This window comes from Phalangium opilio, unplaced genomic scaffold (genome assembly GCF_054372755.1).
Source record: "Phalangium opilio isolate 3A_F unplaced genomic scaffold, DU_Popi_V2 ptg000055l_1, whole genome shotgun sequence".
NCBI classification, from domain to species: Eukaryota; Metazoa; Arthropoda; class Arachnida; order Opiliones; family Phalangiidae; genus Phalangium; species Phalangium opilio.
This window is the reverse complement of record NW_028324174.1, coordinates 1,119,655-1,142,628: the sequence shown is the minus strand read 5'-3', so window position 1 is coordinate 1,142,628 and position 22,974 is coordinate 1,119,655. Positions and strand designations below refer to the sequence as shown.

Here is a 22,974-nt window from a genome sequence, read left to right as displayed (position 1 = left end):
TAATGACATTGAAAATGATAAAACATATGATCTCATTTATTTTTAAAGAAAGTCAAAAAGCAATGGTTTATTAAACAAAGGTCTACAAAATCCTGTTTGTTATCTACGTTTCACCAATATTTAGATTAACGATGCAATAACAGGCTTCGGCATTTTGAGAGCTTTTAGTGCTTGTTTTAATTAATACGGCACGTCGAGCGCTACTGTAGTTAACACTTGAAAGTTTACTAGCTGTTATTTATTCCATCTGACTGAAAATTGTTTCTACTGCTGAACCATTTATCCTTACAGGATACACAAATCGTTTTGGATGGCGCGCAGTGAAATCCTTAACATAGTCAATGAATCCGTAAATGCTGATTCTTAGCAACTCAAAAGTTTGACATGCAAGGAATTTCCTACTATTGGTCATTTTCATTTTGCGCCCGTCGCTAGATGGCGTAAAATATTGAGAAGCATAATATGAGAGTTTAACTCCTCCTTCGTTTCGTCTTCGTCACACCGCTTATTGGACGGCGTCGAAAACCCCACCTTAATTTTCACCCTCAGCTGTCATTCAACTCTAGCTTTAGGATATGTATACAGTACGCAAACAGAAGTAAAATCGCAGAGCTAGTCGTAGCCCAGTGGTAAAACGCTTGACCGTTTTTTCCTCGTGGATTGTTTTAAAACCGAGGCTCGCGCCTTCAAGCCTACCTTGAAATTTTGGTTAATAATTTATATTTATTTTAAGCTATTTAATTCATTTACAAAATATTATTTTAAATTATATAAATTATTTATTTTAAATAATATTAAAAAATAATATTTTAAATAGTAATTTGAAATATAATTTTAAATATATTTTGGAAAAAGCCAGGTGTTGTTTCGCTAAAATATACGAGATGTCACCAGTGTTTCCACTTTGCGGCGAAAATGTCCGTTTTTGGCGAAAATCGAGTCTCAGTCTCTCAGACCAAGCTCAGACAGCCTTGGAAATAAAGATTTTTTATTGGACAATGTCCAGTGGCCTGTGCTTATTTCCGGCCCTGAACTGGCTATATAAAACGGTCTCTCCATGAGACTCCTTCTCAATTCCAATGCGCTCTGCGTTTTCTCGCTCCTGCAAGTCTGTTTTCGATGTGAATTATTGACTGAGGAGCTACTCTTCTTAATGCGATTTCTACATTAATTAATCCAGCGAGATAAGCTAATTTTTAATTTTATTTCATATTTATTGCTTTATTATAATAGGAGATAGGACTCATAATCTGTGCTAAATTTATACAAGATGTGGCGCAAAATTGAAATGGTCCTCTTGGGACCCTTGTTTCCTCATCATTCATTCTTTCGTTAGCCCATTCTTCAAAATACTTTAACCCATTTAACATTGATTTAACGGGAGATGAATTTTCGTCATAAACTCTTTCTCCTGAAAGCAATCCATTTTCAAATATGTCGTGGCAAGCTTTTAAATAGTCATAACAAGCCATGACATTGGCTTTATCATCAAGGTCATCTTCTAACATTAGATGTGCGTAATTATACAACTCCCCTAAAACTTCCATTTGCTGCATTATTTTTGCTGGAAAGACATTAAGTTTAGTCCAGGAGTCCCGATCTATATGTGATTGTTGTAGACGCTTCACTTGGACCAACTCGTCGTTATCGCTCCTTTCATCATCGCGTTTTTTCATATCAACGATTTGTTTCCAGCCAAACCTCAAACCATTTTTCATAAAGTCTCTACTATCGTTTTCTTATGTAGGGCATTAACCATGTTTTCGGTTGAAGACTCGGGCACACCATCCAATTAATTGATCCTTCAGGCACATAATAGTTTGTTACTTTTGTGCTCAGCTTAAAACATTTAGAACCATCTTCATTTAAAGAAGGTACATGAGCTTTGCTGATGCCCAAGCTGTGTCTTAACGCTGACATATTGCTACTACCTCTATCGCAAACTATAACTCCAGTTTCAAACCCCTCGGAATGAAAAGCAAATATACATTTCAATAAGGTACTTGAAATAGCTGCGTGGGTTACTGGATTTGAAAACATGAAATAAGGCCCAATCACATCAAAGTTCATTGTGGTGCAGCGCCAATGATATTGTAGAGCATATTCTGCCTCCAATATTTCTAAAATCCTTCAAACCTTGAATAAGTCAGACAATGATGCGTTTTCGTCGTCATCCATTGCTGTTCCGATATATTCCTCATTCCTAGAGTTCCAAACCATCTTTCCGATGATCTTCACTTCGTCAAAAATAAGAGCTCCTTCTTTGGGTGGACTGTTTAGTTCAGGATGACTTTTTGAATACAGATCAAACCTTGCTGCTTCATTTCTTAGATGAATCAAGTCAATTACTGACTTGCTTGGAATTTCACGAATCTTCCTTTGTAAAGTATGGGAACTTGGTAGCTTTAAGATATCGAAGGAGCGTAACTTATCGTACGCTGTTGGTGAACAAGCATAAACGGCTTTGCAAAGCCTATAAGTGAGGGGACTCCATCTATTAGGTCATTTTGGCATTCAAATATGATTGCACTAGCATTTAAACGAGAGCGTGTTTGGCGTTCATACGTAACTGTTTCCAGTTATAATAGGATTGGATAAACGTTCAAACGAGAGAGATTTTGGTGTGATCAATTCACGCCATTTACAAATATTATTAGCCCGTATTAATACTCAAATTTAAGCCTCTATTCGCTAAATATACCTCAATTTAGTAACCTATTTTCAGCATTTCAAGTTGATTTGACTATGGTAATTAACCGCTTTCCTCCCACACGACCTAAGCCCAATGCCGAAAGATTGAGAGTAATCATTTTATTCTTTTAGTTAATTTTATGTTCCTAGACAGTTTCATCGCCTAACAACTCAAAAATGGCTGACCAAACTTGTCTGAAAACTATCTACAATATAAATTTTCATGGGTATTGCTTGCTACGAAACTAATAAGATATTTTTCTCATTGTTTATAGAAAGTCAATGTTATTACGAACATTGCTTATTAGGCGACATGCAAATGCTAGGCCCATTAGTAAAGTACATGTCGCAACCACTTTTGACTAGTAATTAGTGCATAAATTTTTCCCAATATTTGTTTCAATAAATTTCATATATAATCTAGAAAATAGGTATTACGAAGCGACAAAAACTTGCAAATCAGATAAAACTATCAAAGATTAATTTCATTCCAAAAGTGAAATTAGAAAAGTTGTGCTATGGACGGATACAAATGACCTATACACACTCGTGAGTGACATTCAATCTACTTTTACGATCGCCCCGAACCTAACGACGTTCAGATTAGTATATGACGTCATAATTTAGAGCACTCTATCCTTTTAATTAAAGTGGATATAAGAAAATTAACAAACCGCCCACCCAACCCCCAAACAAAAACAATTTCAAATTATCAGTTTCAGTTTTCACTTTAGCGCAGTTACTATGTGCAGGGACTTGGACATACTTTTCCCTTATTTAACGATTTTCGCGGTTTGTTGGACCAGTACTTTACAATTATCCAGAAACATTAATGATATAGATTAAGTCGATATGGTGCCTCTTAGAAGTTGTGATAAGCACTCACCAATCTGAGATCGCTGTGGGTAAAAATCAGTTAACAATTGCATGTTTTATGAGGGGACGACACCGGTAATGGGAAAAAATGTGTAAATGCAAAACCTCGGAAGTGGTTTATTTACAAAAACAGCCAACATTAGTTTTGACCCATGTACAATTAATGTTTCAGATATCGCAAGGCGAAGCCATAGAATACGAAAGAATTTTAAAAAAGTTAATGGACAAGTTCATGGAACTCGAGTACACGATTAGGAAAGAAAACATTAGGAATACTAATAACCCCGGTGATACCGAACTACTGTTCCGAGGGAGAGAGAAGCCAATTGAAGACATTGGATGATAAAATCAGTCAGTGCTAACGGTATGCTATATGTGTGGAATTTATTTTTAAACTGAGACAGTTTGAAAATGTCTTGTTACCCCCCCCCCTTTATGATTTTTCTAAATAAATACTTATTTGTACGTACATTGTTTGAATTAGGTTCTATAACTGTCCTAAAAGAAAACGAAATTATACAACCTAAACACATCAAGAAGTAAGTTTGCGTCAATTCAAGATATTTAATTTAGAATAATGAAACTAAACTTCTCGTGTATAGAAGCCCGCCTTATGCCTTTGCGGCAGACTTCTGCGTAAACGTTGAGGGGTGGTGTTTAATTTTGAAGATGATTGAAAAAATAGTCATCGAACATTTGCCGCCGTTCATGAAATATTGTACAAATACTTTCAAAGTGAGTGATAATTTAAAATATTGTACGTTTGGCCCATGACAAACGATGAAGCCATATGTGGTTCAGATTTATATTTGCACTTATAAATCCGGCCCTAACTTTCAACAAGCTAAACCACGAGTTCAGGGGGAAATTTAAAAAGCAAATCTTGACTTACTTCTAAATATTGTTTACAGGACAAAATGAAAATATCGATGAGCGAAAGGTTTTCGCAATTTAAAAAAATGCCGCTCAAGGATGAAGAAGAACCCGTGCAAAATGACTCTAGGAAGCCAATAACTAAAGAACAGTTGAGGCAGTGGATTTTGGTAAGATTTATGTCGTTGCATCTTTTTTAGCGTTACTTACATGGGTAGCTAAAGTAATTTCTGCAAGAACAAAATACAAAGTGTTCAATTAAAAAAATTTAAATCTACATTGATCACTGAATTCAATATAATAATAATAATGTTTATTGTGTTATAAAACAGTACATTCGTGCCAACTAGTTATTATATAAAAACGTCTTGGTTTGGACCAAGGCCGAAAAAACAAACGATATGTGTGAGGTTTATCAATTGACTGAAGTTTCAGATATTGAAATTTTTTCTAGTTATTTTTATACACTCAATCCTTAATCAATATTTAATTCAATCAACTGATTTTACTGTTAATCGACCTAGTCCCTCTAAATTAATTGAAAAAATTACATATCTACGCTTTTTCAAGAACAATTACATTTTCCGAAAACATTTTATCGTGAAATTAATTTATCATGTTGAGGATACAGTATTGAATATTTGAAATGTTCTACTGGATGTCTAAAAAAAGCATGCGAACTTTGGCATAACTCGAATGGAAAATGTAAATATTTGATCGTGGATGCCAAACAAGGGTGTTGCGCGAATTTATACATTTAATATCGTATATCGAAATGCTACATTTCTATTGTCGCCTCTTTGATGGTAAAGTTGCACTGGAACTTCCTTTTCCGTACTTAAGAATTTCTTGGTCATAACTCAGTCTATGGTAATATTGGCTGAGTGTGTTGCGACGGCTCAGATGACCCATACACTGAAACCACTGGTGATTATAAAATGCCATATATTGGGAAAATAGAGGAAGGGAGGGGGTGTCGGAGTTAAATGTGACCTTCTTGGCATAACTAGTAATGAATGATGTGTTTAACCATATTATTTCCGCGGGAAATGAATATAACAAGTTTGAGACGTATTTCTGTTTATGTGATCTTTACCCTTTACCACACATTGTAAACTTTAATGCTTTGTCTTAAGTAGACGACATTCACTCTAACGACAGTCTTATCAACAACTTAAAACAGATTTAAACTTCTTTTGGTGCAAACTTGAAAATTTGTCAAGCCAGCAACAATTAAAACTATGTCGGTCAAGATGCTCACAAGTTAGTGAGCATCGACACGAAATCCCTTCAAAATAATTAATTTCATGATAAAATGTTTTCGGAAAATGTAATTGTTCTTGAAAAAGCGTAGATATGTAATTTTTTCAATTAATTTAGAGGGACTAGGTCGATTAACAGTAAAATCAGTTGATTGAATTAAATATTGATTAAGGATTGAGTGTATAAAAATAACTAGAAAAAATTTCAATTGATAAACCTCACACATATCGTTTGTTTTTTCGGCCTTGGTCCAAACCAAGACGTTTTTATATAATATCTGTCGCTTCAGTCTTAACGTAATTAAATTTTGAGTAATTATGTTTTCTTTACCGCTTATTATTATGTCCAATTACGATGGTCAAAACATGTATCTAGCAGGGCCCGAACGTTGCACCTTCCGCGTGTTAGGCGGACGAGATAACCACTACACTACACATACCTGGTAATACTGAGATTCCTAAGAGATCTAGCTTATTATTATGTCCAATCACGATGGTCAAAACATGTATCTACCAGGTCTCGAACCCGGGACCTTCCGCGTGTAAAGCGGACGTGATAACCATTACACAATGAATACTTGGTTATTCTGAGTTTTCGAAGAGATCTAGCTTATTATTGTGTCCAATAACGATAGTCAAGTCATGTATCTACCAGGGCTCGAACCTGGGACCTTCCGAGTGTAAAGCGGACGTGATAACCACTACACCATAGATACTTGGTTATTTTGAGTTTTCGAAGAGCTCTAGCATTATTATTATGTCCAATCACGATGGTCGAAACAAGTACTTCTGTAATTAACTAAAATTAACATACTTAGACTTAATTGTTTCTGATTAGACTAGCCGATCGCACACCCTGAATACTTCATTGTTAAATTAAGAGTATTCCGAAAAGTAACTTCGCTCTAGTTTTTCAGTTAGAGGTGGTTAAATATCACGAAAAACCCCATGTTAATCTCCATAGGAAAATTGGTAAAAGCATGTGAATTTTGCTTTAACTTTACGGAAGAGTATCAAGTCATATCTACAAGGGCCTACCGGCCCTGTAGAATAACACTTTCGTCAGTTTAGTCGTTAATTTAATTTAATTTAAAATTAGGTGGTGACTTACTTTAATAATTTTAAGCAATAGTGGAATAAATTATTTTTAAGGGAGGAAAGTCTCAATTTAATTTCTTTATGTTAACGTCAATTCTTTAAGAAGAAGGGTTTTTTCATTAAAAATGTCAATATACTTTCCATAGGTGTGATAATTGTGAACTATTCTTGAAATGGGTGATATGTCGTGTGGCTGCCGCTGAAATAAATTTCTTTCTCTACTTTTGTGGGTTGTGGTATTGAAGTTTAGGCTAGATAATATTGAGGGGCATTTGAGTTTGTAAGTTATTATTTTGTGTAACAAGATGATGTCTAATTTTATAAATGTTTCTGCGATTGAGTCCATATTAAGTTCCTTCAATATTATTTCGTAGTCAAAAGATGCATCCTTGATAAATTGGGTATGATAATGTTCAATATATTTCCTTTGAACTGCTTCTATGGACTTTAAGTTGGTTTTAACATTGTCATTGTAGGTAGTTGCTCCATATATAAGACATGATTTGACTAAAGAGAGGTAGAGACGATGAAAAGCCGTTGCTGAGTTTAAGGGTTTTGTGATCTTTAGGATACATCCAAGTGTCCTTTTACATTTCTGTGTTATGTATGATCGATGTGGTTTAAATCGTAGTTTGGAGTCGAAAATCACTCCTAGGTCTTTAATGGATGTTTCTCTCTTTATGGGTTTCCCATTTAATGTATAGCTAAATGATGCCGATCTAATTTTCCTTGTAAATGAGATAATAACCGTTTTATCTAGGTTTATTGGTATATTATTGGTTTGACACCAATCGGCTAAAATGTTTGGATCATTTTGTAGGCTATAGCAGTCTTTCAGATTTGATATAGTTTTGGCTAATTTGTGGTCATCGGCAAATTGATATAGTGAGCATGAAATATTATTTGGCAGATCTGCAATGTAGATATTAAATAGAAGAGGACCCGGGGATGATCCTTGTGGTATTCCACATGACACTTTGTATTTTACGGAGGTTATTTCCCCATTACACTTTAGCCGGTTGTGTCTATCGGTTAGGTAGTTCCTCACCCAACATAACATATTTCCATCCATGCCGTAGTGATGAAGCTTTTTTAGTAATAGCGGATGCGATACGCGGTCAAAGGCTTTTGATAAGTCTATGTATAAAACTTCAACTTGCCCTTTCTGGAGGACCTTTGGCTTTATTTGGTTCAAGAAAGATAAATGATTTGTTTCCACAGATCTTCCCTTCACAAACCCATGTTGTGAATCAGGTATGTTCTTGGAGAACCAAGTGTATATAAATTTATACATGATTGTTTCAAAAACCATACCAAACGAACAGAGAAGTGATATAGGCCGATAATTTGTTGCGTCGCCAGTAAATCCTTTCTTGAATATGGGTGAGACTATGGCTACCTTCCATTCCTGTGGAAATATTCCGCTTTGTAGAGACAAATTGTTAATAATGAGGCTAGAGTCTCCTTGCAGCCTTTGATAATGATGTTAGTAATCCCATCTTTGCCTGTTGATAATCTCGTCTTTAGCTTATTGATAGCCTCTACAGTGTCTGCGAGAGTGATTGTCGTAATTCTGAAGGTATCTTCTATTTTTTGGTCAATTAAATACGGGTTATTTTGGTTAGTATTATCATCAGCGATATTTACGAATGTTTCTGCGAATTCTTTGGCAATTGCCGAATTGTTAGTGATAAGATTTTTATTTTTGTTAGAATTATTTCTTGTCTTTGAGCTTGTGTCCTCTTGTTAACATATCCCCAAAATGATTTTGGGTCTCTGGTTACAGTCTTTGATCTTATTGGAATATGATTTTTTATCTCTTGTTATTAATTTTTTGATTTCGGCTCGCAAACATTGAAACTGTTCTTTAGCCTTTATATTACCGGTCCTTTTATGTTTTTTATGGTAATACTTTTTGCGTTTTCGGGTCTTTATCAATTCTGCCGAGAACCACGGTGGATATGAGACATTGTTTTTATATTTCCTGTCTTTTTTCGGTATATAAAAAGTGATTGCCGATTTAATTGCTGTCGTTAGTTCTGATACGCAATAATTCACATCTTTAGATTCAGTTATTTTGGACCAATCATGGTTCCGGATATAATAATATAATCCCAAGTAATCAGCATGGTAATAGTCAAGTGTTAACTGATTGTCATTTTGGAGTGTTTGTTTTAGGTGGTAATCTAGTATTAGTGGCGGGTGGTAAGGGTCCTTTTTAATTAGGGCCTCCTTTGTTGTTGTTATTTCACAGCAGTTAGTGTTTGAGAAGCATAGATCTAGTTGTTTACCATAATGGTTTTTGATGTGGTTAATTTGCGTAAGTGCGCACGTGTGGCAGGTATCAATTATTTGTATTCCTTTATTTTTTATATTGCCAATGCAGTGTTTTGTGCTCCATGTTTCCCAATCTAATCCCGGTAAATTAAAATCTCCCGGTAGTATTATATCTCCTTTGTGTTTTGGTAGGTTCTCTTCTAGGTTCGATTTTAGTGCGCAATAGGACTCGATTGTAGTGTCGGGTGGTATATATATATGTTACCTAGTAGTAGGTTTTGGTTATTTCCTACTTTTATTTCAAGCCAGATTGCTTCAAATTCTTTTTCTAAATCAGGGCGTCTAATAACTTTGAATGAGTTTTTTAATGCGATAAGGCTTCCTCCCCCACGGCGACCATCAGTCCTATCGTGTCTGTGAATTTTATAATTAGGCGGGAAAAAGTCCTCGTTATAATCTGTGGGTTTTAACCAAGTTTCTGTGAGACAGATAATATGGGGTTCAATAAGTAAAATATTTGTATAAAGTTCGTCCATTTTATTACATATGCTTCTTGCATTTTGATAGTATATGCCCAGTGAGGTTTTAAACTTCATCTATAAGTGGCTGTTCCTCATTCATAGTATGAATCTCAGTTGGAGGGGGTTGAAATTTCCGTGTTTCACTCAGATAGCCATGGAAATCCATGACAATACAGTCTTCGGGGAAATTTTGAGGGTTAATTAGTAAATTAAATTCGCTTTCGTCAGTAGTAGTGACGTGAAACGAGGAGTAATAAGCAGATTTCGTTTTTAGTCTTGTACATTCAACAGTTTCAAGTTCACAGTCAGTTTCAATATATTTTTTCAAATCATCGGCCTTTAGGTTGGGTGGTAGGCGAGATATGAAAAGTGCCCTTTTTTTTGGTTCTCGAATCGGTTTCGCAATTGCCTTGATAGTGTCTAGTTTTTTTGAGCCAGCCTGAAGGGGCTTCTTTTTAGTCATGTCGGGCGATTTTTTTTTGGGTGATATTAGTGGTTCTTTTATTGCTTGGGATAGTAGGCCTATCATTAGCGTCGGCAAGGAATGTGATTCTGGGAATACCATTATTTCGCCCTGTCATGTCAACTCTATGTCGGTCAAAGCTATGGGGTCTCACCCTTCTCGTTGTATCCTTTGAGAATTGTGTTTTTTCGCATTGAGTCACACAATGTTTTTTTAATGTTTTAAGTTCTAGTTGCATGCCTTCTACTACATTTTGTAGATCTAGGTAAGCTTCTGTTAGTACTTTGATTAATGAGATAGAGTGATCGAATATATTGTCTTTTTCGCGGGTTAGGCTGTCCGTTCTAAAAAATTCATTCAGTATGTCTATGAAGTCGTCCACTTTAGTTTTCGGGTTACCTTGTTTTGAGTCCGTATCGTCATCGTCTGTTTCGTCAGAATCGCTTGAGTATTCGTCTTGATCCTCTACTTGTTTGTTGCGGCATTTCTTGCACTCATGGGAGCTTGATTTTCCATTGTAGATATTTTTCGCTTCTTCCACCGTCAATTTTAGGCGGATTGATGATCTTGTGACGCACTTTTGGTGGTGCGCTAAGAACTGTGAAAATGACGCTAACACAATGATAGTGAGAGATTTAAGTGTAGCTTTTGTTTGATTTCAATTATTTAAAAATTTTTGAAAATTTCTTAAGATGCACCATGTCCAAAATGTGCACAATTTTCCTTACGGTGAATACAGGCATGAGGAAATTAATGAGGACGATCGTGTAAAGACATGGCTGCAAAACAATACCTTGCCGTTCATTGAGTTGCGAAAAATCGTTTGCGACAAACAGTTCCTTAAAGATTTTCCATATCATAAGATTGGTTTTTTTAACTCTTTTTTGGTAATTTTAGCATAGCTAATTGATAATGATCTGGAAATAACACTTATTGCAGACATACAGGGGCTTTGGAATCATATAGCGTATTGTTGAAGTACGCTCCAAAAAGAGTAAATTATCCGTAAGAATATAGTATTAGTATTGTCATAAGTTATATGCTAAATATTAAAAAAATTTAGTGAAAGGATATATAGCAAGGAATATTTTGGCCGTCTTTGACCATAATAGTAGCCTATATACAACCACAGTCTTAACTTTTTAACAGAAAGAACTCGTTAAAAACAATTATGAAAGAAAACCTCCTAATCAAATGTTTTAATTTTCAAAGATGAATTTGTGAAAACCACCAATAATAACCCCCCTAAAGATAACGGTTTTGTTTATATCTTGTGTATATACCATTTGGATTGAGATACCTTACTCTAACTTTCCATACTACTCAGGAAGGTATAACTCGCCGATTCTCTTGTCCAAGCTTACCCCTTTGCCAATAAATATACTGCCTATAAGCAGCATGCCTGTGTTTTCTATTAACATCCCCGTCCTCCTTGAGATGGTGCACTAAATTTTGTCCCATTTCCATTTGGATATCAATACTCCTCTATTCAAAATTAAATTTTCCAAATCTGGAATATCTGTCATGCAACCAGTGTTTCTTCTCCTCGAGTGTTTCATCTGGGGTTGGCATCTCTTGGCAATTGCCATACTTACACCATGGGGCATCATTTCCTTCATCTAGGTTAGGGGGTGGAGGGTCAACATTAGTAGATATTATTCCTATAAATGTGCCTTTAAATTTATTCTTTAAAAGCGGTACAAAGCACAGTCTCCGATACCGGGAATCTAACCCGGGCCTTCTGGGTGAAAGCCACGTATCCTACCCACTAGACCATATCGGACTTGCTCAAGCAAGTCTTAATTCTATTCATAAACCCCTATCCTTAAGTCCATTCTTGAAATGCGATACAAGAGCACTCGCTCCGATACCGGGAATCGAACCCGGGCCTTCTGGGTGAAAGCCAGATATCCTACCCACTAGACCATTTCGGACTGGTTTGATCAACCCTAGATATTATTCCTATAAATGTGTCTTTAAATTTATTCTTGAAATGCTGTACAAACATCAGTCTCCGATGCCGGAAATCGAACCCGGGCCTTCTGGGTGAAAGCCAGGTATCCTAGCCACTAGACCATATCGGACTTGCTTAACCAAGTCTTAATTCTATTCATAAACCTATATCCTTAAGTCTATTCTTGAAAAGCGGTACAAAAGCTCTAGCTCCGACACCGGAAATCGAACCCGAGCCTTCTGGGTGAAAGCCAGATATCCTAGCCACTAGACCATATCGGACTTGCTCAAGCAAGACTTAATTCTATGCATAAACCTATATCCTTAAGTCTATTCTTGAAAAGCGATACAAAATCACCAGCTCCGATACCGAGAATCGAACCCGGGCTTTCTGGGTGAAAGCCAGATATCCTAGCCACTAGACCATTTTGGACTGGTTTGAGCAACCCTAGATAATATTCCTATAAATGTGTCTTTAAATTTATTCTTAAAAAGCTGTACAAATAACAGTCTCCGATGCCGGGAATCGAACCCGGGCCTTCTGGGTGAAAGCCAGGTATCCTACCCACTAGACCATATCTGACTTGCTCAACCAAGTCTTAATTCTATTCATAAACCTATATCCTTAAGTCTATTCTTCAAAAGCTGTACAAAAGCACTCGCTCCGAAAACGGGAATCGAACCCGGTCCTTCCGGGTGAAAGTCAGATATCCTTGCCACTAGACCATATCGGACTGGTTTAAGCAACCCTAGATATTATTCCTATAAATGTGTCTTTAAATTTATTCTTTAAAAGCGGTAAAAAGCACAGTCTCCGATACCGGTAATCGAACCCAGGCCTTCTGGGTGAAAGCCAGGTATCCTACCCACTAGACCATATCGTAATGGTTAGAACAATCCTAAATATTATTCCTATAAATGTGTCTTTAAGTTTATTCTTCAAAAGCGGTACAAAAGCACTCGCTCCGATACCGGGAATCGAACCCGGGCCTTCTGGGTGAAAGCCAGATATCCTAGCCACTAGACCATTTTGGACTGGTTTGAGCAACCCTAGATAATATTCCTATAAATGTGTCTTTAAATTTATTCTTAAAAAGCTGTACAAAAAACAGTCTCCGATGCCGGGAATCGAACCCGGGCCTTCTGGGTGAAAGCCAGTTATCCTAGCCACTAGACCATATCGGACTTGCTATACCAAGGCTTAATTCTATTCATAAACCTATATCCTTAAGTCTATTCTTGAATACGGTACAAAAGCACTCGCTCGGATAACGGGAATCGAACCCAGGCCTTATGGGTGAAAGCCAGGTATCCTAGCCACTAGACCATATCGGACTAGCTCATCCAAGTCTTAATTCTATTCTTGTAAAGCGGTACAAAAGCACAGTCTCCGATACCGGGAATCGAACCCGGGCCTTCTGGGTGAAAGCCACGTATCCTACCCACTAGACCATATCGGACTTGCTCAAGCAAGTCTTAATTCTATTCATAAACCCCTATCCTTAAGTCCATTCTTGAAATGCGGTACAAGAGCACTCGCTCCGATACCGGGAATAGAACCCGGGCCTTCTGGGTGAAAGCCAGATATCCTTGCCATTAGACCATATCGGACTTGCCTAAACAAGTCTTAATTCTATTCGTAAACCTATATCCTTAAGTCTATTCTTCAAAAGCGGTACAAAAGCACTCGCTCCGATACCGGTAATCGAACCCGGGTCTTCTAGGTGAGAGACAGATATCCTAGCCACTAGACCATATCAAACCGGTTTGGGGAACCCTAGATATTATTCCTATAAATGTGTCTTTAAATTTATTCTTTAAAAATGGTACAAAAGCACTGTCTCCGATACCGAGAATCGAACCCGGGCCTTATGGGTGAAAGCCAGGTATCCTAGCCACTAGACCATATCGGACTAGCTCAACCAAGTCTTAATTCTATTCTTGTAAAGCGGTAAGAAAGCAGTCTCCGATACCGAGAATCGAACCCGGGCCTTCTGGGTGAAAGCCAGGTATCCTACCCACTAGACCATATCGGACTTGCTCAACCAAGCTTTAATTCTATTCATAAACCCCTATCCTTAAGTCTATTCTTCAAAAGCGGTACAAAAGCACTCGCTCCGATACCGAAAATCGAACCCAGGCCTTCTGGGTGAAAGCCTGATATCCTTGCCATTAGACCATATCGGACTGGTTTAAGCAACCCTAGATATTATTCCTATAAATGTGTCTTTAAATTTATTCTTTAAAAGCGGTAGAAAGCACAGTCTCCGATACCGGGAATCGAACCCGGGCCTTTTGGGTGAAAGCCAGGTATCCTACCCACTAGACCATATCTGACTTGCTCAACCAAGTCTTAATTCTATTCATAAACCTATATCCTTAAGTCTATTCTTCAAAAGCTGTACAAAAGCACTCGCTCCGAAAACGGGAATCGAACCCGGTCCTTCCGGGTGAAAGTCAGATATCTTTGCCACTAGACCATATCGGACTGGTTTAAGCAACCCTAGATATTATTCCTATAAATGTGTCTTTAAATTTATTCTTTAAAAGCGGTAAAAAGCACAGTCTCCGATACCGGTAATCGAACCCAGGCCTTCTGGGTGAAAGCCAGGTATCCTACCCACTAGACCATATCGTAATGGTTAGAACAATCCTAAATATTATTCCTATAAATGTGTCTTTAAGTTTATTCTTCAAAAGCGGTACAAAAGCACTCGCTCCGATACCGGGAATCGAACCCGGGCCTTCTGGGTGAAAGCCAGGTATCCTAGCCACTAGACCATATCGGACTTGCTTAACCAAGTCTTAATTCTATTCATAAACCTATATCCTTAAGTCTATTCTTGAAAAGAGGTACAAAAGCACTCGCTCGGATAACGGGAATCGAACCCAGGCCTTATGGGTGAAAGCCAGGTATCCTAGCCACTAGACCATATCGGACTAGCTCAACCAAGTCTTAATTCTATTCTTGTAAAGCAGTAAGAAAGCAGTCTCCGATACCGAGAATCGAACCCGGGCCTTCTGGGTGAAAGCCAGGTATCCTACCCACTAGACCATATCGGACTTGCTCAACCAAGCTTTAATTCTATTCATAAACCCCTATCTTTAAGTCTATTCTTCAAAAGCGGTACAAAAGCACTCGCTCCGATACCGGGAATCGAACCCGGGCCTTCTGGATGAGAGCCAGATATCCTAGCCACTAGACCATATCGGACTGGTTTGAGCGACCCTAGATATTATTCCTATAAATGTGGCTTTAAATTTATTCTTTAAATATGGTACAAAAGCACCGTCTCCACTACCGGGAATCGAACCCGGGCCTTCTGGGTGAAAGCCAGTTATCCTAGCCACTAGACCATATCGGACTTGCTATACCAAGGCTTAATTCTATTCATAAACCTATATCCTTAAGTCTATTCTTGAAATGAAGTACAAAAGCACTCGCTCCGATACCGGGAATCGAACCCGGGCCTTCTGGGTGAAAGCCAGATATCCTAGCCACTAGACCATATTGGCCTTGCTTAACCAAGCGTTAATTCTATTCATAAAACCTATATCCTTAAGTCTATTCTTGAATACGGTACAAAAGCACTCGCTCGGATAAAGGGAATCGAACCCAGGCCTTATGGGTGAAAGCCAGGTATCCTAGCCACTAGACCATATCGGACTAGCTCATCCAAGTCTTAATTCTATTCTTGTAAAGCGGTACAAAAGCACAGTCTCCGATACCGGGAATCGAACCCGGGCCTTCTGGGTGAAAGCCACGTATCCTACCCACTAGACCATATCGGACTTGCTCAAGCAAGTCTTAATTCTATTCATAAACCCCTATCCTTAAGTCCATTCTTGAAATGCGGTACAAGAGCACTCGCTCCGATACCGGGAATCGAACCCGGGCCTTCTGGGTGAAAGCCAGATATCCTTGCCATTAGACCATATCGGACTTGCCTAAACAAGTCTTAATTCTATTCGTAAACCTATATCCTTAAGTCTATTCTTCAAAAGCGGTACAAAAGCACTCGCTCCGATACCGGTAATCGAACCCGGGTCTTCTAGGTGAGAGCCAGATATCCTAGCCACTAGACCATATCAAACCGGTTTGGGGAACCCTAGATATTATTCCTATAAATGTGTCTTTAAATTTATTCTTTAAAAATGGTACAAAAGCACTGTCTCCGATACCGAGAATCGAACCCGGGCCTTATGGGTGAAAGCCAGGTATCCTAGCCACTAGACCATATCGGACTAGCTCAACCAAGTCTTAATTCTATTCTTGTAAAGCGGTAAGAAAGCAGTCTCCGATACCGAGAATCGAACCCGGGCCTTCTGGGTGAAAGCCAGGTATCCTACCCACTAGACCATATCGGACTTGCTTAACCAAGTCTTAATTCTATTCATAAACCTATATCCTTAAGTCTATTCTTGAAAAGCGGTACAAAAGCACTCGCTCGGATAACGGGAATCGAACCCAGGCCTTATGGGTGAAAGCCAGGTATCCTAGCCACTAGACCATATCGGACTAGCTCAACCAAGTCTTAATTCTATTCTTGTAAAGCAGTAAGAAAGCAGTCTCCGATACCGAGAATCGAACCCGGGCCTTCTGGGTGAAAGCCAGGTATCCTACCCACTAGACCATATCGGACTTGCTCAACCAAGCTTTAATTCTATTCATAAACCCCTATCTTTAAGTCTATTCTTCAAAAGCGGTACAAAAGCACTCGCTCCGATACCGGGAATCGAACCCGGGCCTTCTGGATGAGAGCCAGATATCCTAGCCACTAGACCATATCGGACTGGTTTGAGCGACCCTAGATATTATTCCTATAAATGTGGCTTTAAATTTATTCTTTAAATATGGTACAAAAGCACCGTCTCCACTACCGGGAATCGAACCCGGGCCTTCTGGGTGAAAGCCAGTTATCCTAGCCACTAGACCATATCGGACTTGCTATACCAAGGCTTAATTCTATTCATAAACCTATATCCTTAAGTCTATTCTTGAAATGCGGTACAAAAGCACTCGCTCCGATACCGGGAATCGAACCCGGGCCTTCTGGGTGAAAGCCAGATATCCTAGCCACTAGACCATATTGGCCTTGCTTAACCAAGCGTTAATTCTATTCATAAAACCTATATCCTTAAGTCTATTCTTGAATACGGTACAAAAGCACTCGCTCGGATAAAGGGAATCGAACCCAGGCCTTATGGGTGAAAGCCAGGTATCCTAGCCACTAGACCATATCGGACTAGCTCATCCAAGTCTTAATTCTATTCTTGTAAAGCGGTACAAAAGCACAGTCTCCGATACCGGGAATCGAACCCGGGCCTTCTGGGTGAAAGCCACGTATCCTACCCACTAGACCATATCGGACTTGCTCAAGCAAGTCTTAATTCTATTCATAAACCCCTATCCTTAAGTCCATTCTTGAAATGCGGTACAAGAGCACTCGCTCCGATACCGGGAATCGAACCCGGGCCTTCTGGGTGAAAGCCAGATATCCTTGCCATTAGACCATATCGGACTTGCCTAAACAAGTCTTAATTCTATTCGTAAACCTATATCCTTAAGTCTATTCTTCAAAAGCGGTACAAAAGCACTCGCTCCGATACCGGTAATCGAACCCGGGTCTTCTAGGTGAGAGCCAGATATCCTAGCCACTAGACCATATCAAACCGGTTTGGGGAACCCTAGATATTATTCCTATAAATGTGTCTTTAAATTTATTCTTTAAAAATGGTACAAAAGCACTGTCTCCGATACCGAGAATCGAACCCGGGCCTTATGGGTGAAAGCCAGGTATCCTAGCCACTAGACCATATCGGACTAGCTCAACCAAGTCTTAATTCTATTCTTGTAAAGCGGTAAGAAAGCAGTCTCCGATACCGAGAATCGAACCCGGGCCTTCTGGGTGAAAGCCAGGTATCCTACCCACTAGACCATATCGGACTTGCTTAACCAAGTCTTAATTCTATTCATAAACCTATATCCTTAAGTCTATTCTTGAAAAGCGGTACAAAAGCACTCGCTCGGATAACGGGAATCGAACCCAGGCCTTATGGGTGAAAGCCAGGTATCCTAGCCACTAGACCATATCGGACTAGCTCAACCAAGTCTTAATTCTATTCTTGTAAAGCAGTAAGAAAGCAGTCTCCGATACCGAGAATCGAACCCGGGCCTTCTGGGTGAAAGCCAGGTATCCTACCCACTAGACCATATCGGACTTGCTCAACCAAGCTTTAATTCTATTCATAAACCCCTATCTTTAAGTCTATTCTTCAAAAGCGGTACAAAAGCACTCGCTCCGATACCGGGAATCGAACCCGGGCCTTCTGGATGAGAGCCAGATATCCTAGCCACTAGACCATATCGGACTGGTTTGAGCGACCCTAGATATTATTCCTATAAATGTGGCTTTAAATTTATTCTTTAAATATGGTACAAAAGCACCGTCTCCACTACCGGGAATCGAACCCGGGCCTTCTGGGTGAAAGCCAGTTATCCTAGCCACTAGACCATATCGGACTTGCTATACCAAGGCTTAATTCTATTCATAAACCTATATCCTTAAGTCTATTCTTGAAATGCGGTACAAAAGCACTCGCTCCGATACCGGGAATCGAACCCGGGCCTTCTGGGTGAAAGCCAGATATCCTAGCCACTAGACCATATTGGCCTTGCTTAACCAAGCGTTAATTCTATTCATAAAACCTATATCCTTAAGTCTATTCTTGAATACGGTACAAAAGCACTCGCTCGGATAAAGGGAATCGAACCCAGGCCTTATGGGTGAAAGCCAGGTATCCTAGCCACTAGACCATATCGGACTAGCTCATCCAAGTCTTAATTCTATTCTTGTAAATCGGTACAAAAGCACAGTCTCCGATACCGGGAATCGAACCCGGGCCTTCTGGGTGAAAGCCACGTATCCTACCCACTAGACCATATCGGACTTGCTCAAGCAAGTCTTAATTCTATTCATAAACCCCTATCCTTAAGTCCATTCTTGAAATGCGGTACAAGAGCACTCGCTCCGATACCGGGAATCGAACCCGGGCCTTCTGGGTGAAAGCCAGATATCCTTGCCATTAGACCATATCGGACTTGCCTAAACAAGTCTTAATTCTATTCGTAAACCTATATCCTTAAGTCTATTCTTCAAAAGCGGTACAAAAGCACTCGCTCCGATACCGGTAATCGAACCCGGGTCTTCTAGGTGAGAGCCAGATATCCTAGCCACTAGACCATATCAAACCGGTTTGGGGAACCCTAGATATTATTCCTATAAATGTGTCTTTAAATTTATTCTTTAAAAATGGTACAAAAGCACTGTCTCCGATACCGAGAATCGAACCCGGGCCTTATGGGTGAAAGCCAGGTATCCTAGCCACTAGACCATATCGGACTAGCTCAACCAAGTCTTAATTCTATTCTTGTAAAGCGGTAAGAAAGCAGTCTCCGATACCGAGAATCGAACCCGGGCCTTCTGGGTGAAAGCCAGGTATCCTACCCACTAGACCATATCGGACTTGCTCAACCAAGCTTTAATTCTATTCATAAACCCCTATCTTTAAGTCTATTCTTCAAAAGCGGTACAAAAGCACCCGCTCCGATACCGGGAATCGAACCCGGGCCTTCTGGATGAGAGCCAGATATCCTAGCCACTAGACCATATCGGACTGGTTTGAGCGACCCTAGATATTATTCCTATAAATGTGGCTTTAAATTTATTCTTTAAATATGGTACAAAAGCACCGTCTCCACTACCGGGAATCGAACCCGGGCCTTCTGGGTGAAAGCCAGTTATCCTAGCCACTAGACCATATCGGACTTGCTATACCAAGGCTTAATTCTATTCATAAACCTATATCCTTAAGTCTACGCTTGAAATGCGGTACAAAAGCACTCGCTCCGATACCGGGAATCGAACCCGGGCCTTCTGGGTGAAAGCCAGATATCCTAGCCACTAGACCATATTGGCCTTGCTTAACCAAGCGTTAATTCTATTCATAAAACCTATATCCTTAAGTCTATTCTTGAATACGGTACAAAAGCACTCGCTCGGATAACGGGAATCGAACCCAGGCCTTCTGGGTGAAAGCCAGGTATCCTAGCCACTAGACCATATCGGACTAGCTCATCCAAGTCTTAATTCTATTCTTGTAAAGCGGTACAAAAGCACAGTCTCCGATACCGGGAATCGAACCCGGGCCTTCTGGGTGAAAGCCACGTATCCTACCCACTAGACCATATCGGACTTGCTCAAGCAAGTCTTAATTCTATTCATAAACCCCTATCCTTAAGTCCATTCTTGAAATGCGGTACAAGAGCACTCGCTCCGATACCGGGAATCGAACCCGGGCCTTCTGGGTGAAAGCCAGATATCCTTGCCATTAGACCATATCGGACTTGCCTAAACAAGTCTTAATTCTATTCGTAAACCTATATCCTTAAGTCTATTCTTCAAAAGCGGTACAAAAGCACTCGCTCCGATACCGGTAATCGAACCCGGGTCTTCTAGGTGAGAGCCAGATATCCTAGCCACTAGACCATATCAAACCGGTTTGGGAAACCCTAGATATTATTCCTATAAATGTGTCTTTAAATTTATTCTTTAAAAATGGTACAAAAGCACTGTCTCCGATACCGAGAATCGAACCCGGGCCTTATAGGTGAAAGCCAGGTATCCTAGCCACTAGACCATATCGGACTAGCTCAACCAAGTCTTAATTCTATTCTTGTAAAGCGGTAAGAAAGCAGTCTCCGATACCGAGAATCGAACCCGGGCCTTCTGGGTGAAAGCCAGGTATCCTACCCACTAGACCATATCGGACTTGCTCAAGCAAGTCTTAATTCTATTCATAAACCCCTATCCTTAAGTCCATTCTTGAAATGCGGTACAAGAGCACTCGCTCCGATACCGGGAATCGAACCCGGGCCTTCTGGGTGAAAGCCAGATATCCTTGCCATTAGACCATATCGGACTTGCCTAAACAAGTCTTAATTCTATTCGTAAACCTATATCCTTAAGTCTATTCTTCAAAAGCGGTACAAAAGCACTCGCTCCGATACCGGTAATCGAACCCGGGTCTTCTAGGTGAGAGCCAGATATCCTAGCCACTAGACCATATCAAACCGGTTTGGGGAACCCTAGATATTATTCCTATAAATGTGTCTTTAAATTTATTCTTTAAAAATGGTACAAAAGCACTGTCTCCGATACCGAGAATCGAACCCGGGCCTTATGGGTGAAAGCCAGGTATCCTAGCCACTAGACCATATCGGACTAGCTCAACCAAGTCTTAATTCTATTCTTGTAAAGCGGTAAGAAAGCAGTCTCCGATACCGAGAATCGAACCCGGGCCTTCTGGGTGAAAGCCAGGTATCCTACCCACTAGACCATATCGGACTTGCTCAACCAAGCTTTAATTCTATTCATAAACCCCTATCTTTAAGTCTATTCTTCAAAAGCGGTACAAAAGCACCCGCTCCGATACCGGGAATCGAACCCGGGCCTTCTGGATGAGAGCCAGATATCCTAGCCACTAGACCATATCGGACTGGTTTGAGCGACCCTAGATATTATTCCTATAAATGTGGCTTTAAATTTATTCTTTAAATATGGTACAAAAGCACCGTCTCCACTACCGGGAATCGAACCCGGGCCTTCTGGGTGAAAGCCAGTTATCCTAGCCACTAGACCATATCGGACTTGCTATACCAAGGCTTAATTCTATTCATAAACCTATATCCTTAAGTCTACGCTTGAAATGCGGTACAAAAGCACTCGCTCCGATACCGGGAATCGAACCCGGGCCTTCTGGGTGAAAGCCAGATATCCTAGCCACTAGACCATATTGGCCTTGCTTAACCAAGCGTTAATTCTATTCATAAAACCTATATCCTTAAGTCTATTCTTGAATACGGTACAAAAGCACTCGCTCGGATAACGGGAATCGAACCCAGGCCTTCTGGGTGAAAGCCAGGTATCCTAGCCACTAGACCATATCGGACTAGCTCATCCAAGTCTTAATTCTATTCTTGTAAAGCGGTACAAAAGCACAGTCTCCGATACCGGGAATCGAACCCGGGCCTTCTGGGTGAAAGCCACGTATCCTACCCACTAGACCATATCGGACTTGCTCAAGCAAGTCTTAATTCTATTCATAAACCCCTATCCTTAAGTCCATTCTTGAAATGCGGTACAAGAGCACTCGCTCCGATACCGGGAATCGAACCCGGGCCTTCTGGGTGAAAGCCAGATATCCTTGCCATTAGACCATATCGGACTTGCCTAAACAAGTCTTAATTCTATTCGTAAACCTATATCCTTAAGTCTATTCTTCAAAAGCGGTACAAAAGCACTCGCTCCGATACCGGTAATCGAACCCGGGTCTTCTAGGTGAGAGCCAGATATCCTAGCCACTAGACCATATCAAACCGGTTTGGGAAACCCTAGATATTATTCCTATAAATGTGTCTTTAAATTTATTCTTTAAAAATGGTACAAAAGCACTGTCTCCGATACCGAGAATCGAACCCGGGCCTTATAGGTGAAAGCCAGGTATCCTAGCCACTAGACCATATCGGACTAGCTCAACCAAGTCTTAATTCTATTCTTGTAAAGCGGTAAGAAAGCAGTCTCCGATACCGAGAATCGAACCCGGGCCTTCTGGGTGAAAGCCAGGTATCCTACCCACTAGACCATATCGGACTTGCTCAAGCAAGTCTTAATTCTATTCATAAACCCCTATCCTTAAGTCCATTCTTGAAATGCGGTACAAGAGCACTCGCTCCGATACCGGGAATCGAACCCGGGCCTTCTGGGTGAAAGCCAGATATCCTTGCCATTAGACCATATCGGACTTGCCTAAACAAGTCTTAATTCTATTCGTAAACCTATATCCTTAAGTCTATTCTTCAAAAGCGGTACAAAAGCACTCGCTCCGATACCGGTAATCG

The 22,974-nt window shown here is 39.8% G+C and overlaps 20 non-coding genes across 20 annotated transcripts; all 20 read right to left on the bottom strand.

Moving 5' to 3' along the window:
• Positions 1–6,345: 6,345 nt before the first annotated feature.
• Positions 6,346–6,418, bottom strand: TRNAV-UAC (transfer RNA valine (anticodon UAC)). Its single transcript has one exon. It is a non-coding gene; the product is annotated as a tRNA-Val (tRNA).
• Positions 6,419–11,923: 5,505 nt separating this feature from the next.
• On the bottom strand, positions 11,924–11,995 carry TRNAE-UUC (transfer RNA glutamic acid (anticodon UUC)). The gene has a single exon. It is a non-coding gene; the product is annotated as a tRNA-Glu (tRNA).
• A 2,736-nt stretch (positions 11,996–14,731) lies between these two features.
• Positions 14,732–14,803, bottom strand: TRNAE-UUC (transfer RNA glutamic acid (anticodon UUC)). Its single transcript has one exon. It is a non-coding gene; the product is annotated as a tRNA-Glu (tRNA).
• Positions 14,804–15,156: 353 nt separating this feature from the next.
• Positions 15,157–15,228, bottom strand: TRNAE-CUC (transfer RNA glutamic acid (anticodon CUC)). The gene has a single exon. It is a non-coding gene; the product is annotated as a tRNA-Glu (tRNA).
• A 228-nt stretch (positions 15,229–15,456) lies between these two features.
• Positions 15,457–15,530, bottom strand: TRNAE-UUC (transfer RNA glutamic acid (anticodon UUC)). The gene has a single exon. It is a non-coding gene; the product is annotated as a tRNA-Glu (tRNA).
• Positions 15,531–15,885: 355 nt separating this feature from the next.
• Positions 15,886–15,957, bottom strand: TRNAE-UUC (transfer RNA glutamic acid (anticodon UUC)). The gene has a single exon. It is a non-coding gene; the product is annotated as a tRNA-Glu (tRNA).
• A 778-nt stretch (positions 15,958–16,735) lies between these two features.
• On the bottom strand, positions 16,736–16,807 carry TRNAE-CUC (transfer RNA glutamic acid (anticodon CUC)). The gene has a single exon. It is a non-coding gene; the product is annotated as a tRNA-Glu (tRNA).
• A 228-nt stretch (positions 16,808–17,035) lies between these two features.
• TRNAE-UUC (transfer RNA glutamic acid (anticodon UUC)) lies at positions 17,036–17,109 on the bottom strand. Its single transcript has one exon. It is a non-coding gene; the product is annotated as a tRNA-Glu (tRNA).
• Positions 17,110–17,464: 355 nt separating this feature from the next.
• TRNAE-UUC (transfer RNA glutamic acid (anticodon UUC)) lies at positions 17,465–17,536 on the bottom strand. Its single transcript has one exon. It is a non-coding gene; the product is annotated as a tRNA-Glu (tRNA).
• Positions 17,537–18,314: 778 nt separating this feature from the next.
• Positions 18,315–18,386, bottom strand: TRNAE-CUC (transfer RNA glutamic acid (anticodon CUC)). The gene has a single exon. It is a non-coding gene; the product is annotated as a tRNA-Glu (tRNA).
• Positions 18,387–18,614: 228 nt separating this feature from the next.
• TRNAE-UUC (transfer RNA glutamic acid (anticodon UUC)) lies at positions 18,615–18,688 on the bottom strand. The gene has a single exon. It is a non-coding gene; the product is annotated as a tRNA-Glu (tRNA).
• A 355-nt stretch (positions 18,689–19,043) lies between these two features.
• On the bottom strand, positions 19,044–19,115 carry TRNAE-UUC (transfer RNA glutamic acid (anticodon UUC)). The gene has a single exon. It is a non-coding gene; the product is annotated as a tRNA-Glu (tRNA).
• Positions 19,116–19,619: 504 nt separating this feature from the next.
• TRNAE-CUC (transfer RNA glutamic acid (anticodon CUC)) lies at positions 19,620–19,691 on the bottom strand. Its single transcript has one exon. It is a non-coding gene; the product is annotated as a tRNA-Glu (tRNA).
• Positions 19,692–19,919: 228 nt separating this feature from the next.
• On the bottom strand, positions 19,920–19,993 carry TRNAE-UUC (transfer RNA glutamic acid (anticodon UUC)). Its single transcript has one exon. It is a non-coding gene; the product is annotated as a tRNA-Glu (tRNA).
• Positions 19,994–20,348: 355 nt separating this feature from the next.
• TRNAE-UUC (transfer RNA glutamic acid (anticodon UUC)) lies at positions 20,349–20,420 on the bottom strand. Its single transcript has one exon. It is a non-coding gene; the product is annotated as a tRNA-Glu (tRNA).
• A 504-nt stretch (positions 20,421–20,924) lies between these two features.
• On the bottom strand, positions 20,925–20,996 carry TRNAE-UUC (transfer RNA glutamic acid (anticodon UUC)). The gene has a single exon. It is a non-coding gene; the product is annotated as a tRNA-Glu (tRNA).
• Positions 20,997–21,500: 504 nt separating this feature from the next.
• TRNAE-CUC (transfer RNA glutamic acid (anticodon CUC)) lies at positions 21,501–21,572 on the bottom strand. The gene has a single exon. It is a non-coding gene; the product is annotated as a tRNA-Glu (tRNA).
• Positions 21,573–21,800: 228 nt separating this feature from the next.
• Positions 21,801–21,874, bottom strand: TRNAE-UUC (transfer RNA glutamic acid (anticodon UUC)). Its single transcript has one exon. It is a non-coding gene; the product is annotated as a tRNA-Glu (tRNA).
• Positions 21,875–22,229: 355 nt separating this feature from the next.
• TRNAE-UUC (transfer RNA glutamic acid (anticodon UUC)) lies at positions 22,230–22,301 on the bottom strand. Its single transcript has one exon. It is a non-coding gene; the product is annotated as a tRNA-Glu (tRNA).
• Positions 22,302–22,805: 504 nt separating this feature from the next.
• On the bottom strand, positions 22,806–22,877 carry TRNAE-UUC (transfer RNA glutamic acid (anticodon UUC)). The gene has a single exon. It is a non-coding gene; the product is annotated as a tRNA-Glu (tRNA).
• Between the last annotated feature and the right edge of the window lie 97 nt (positions 22,878–22,974).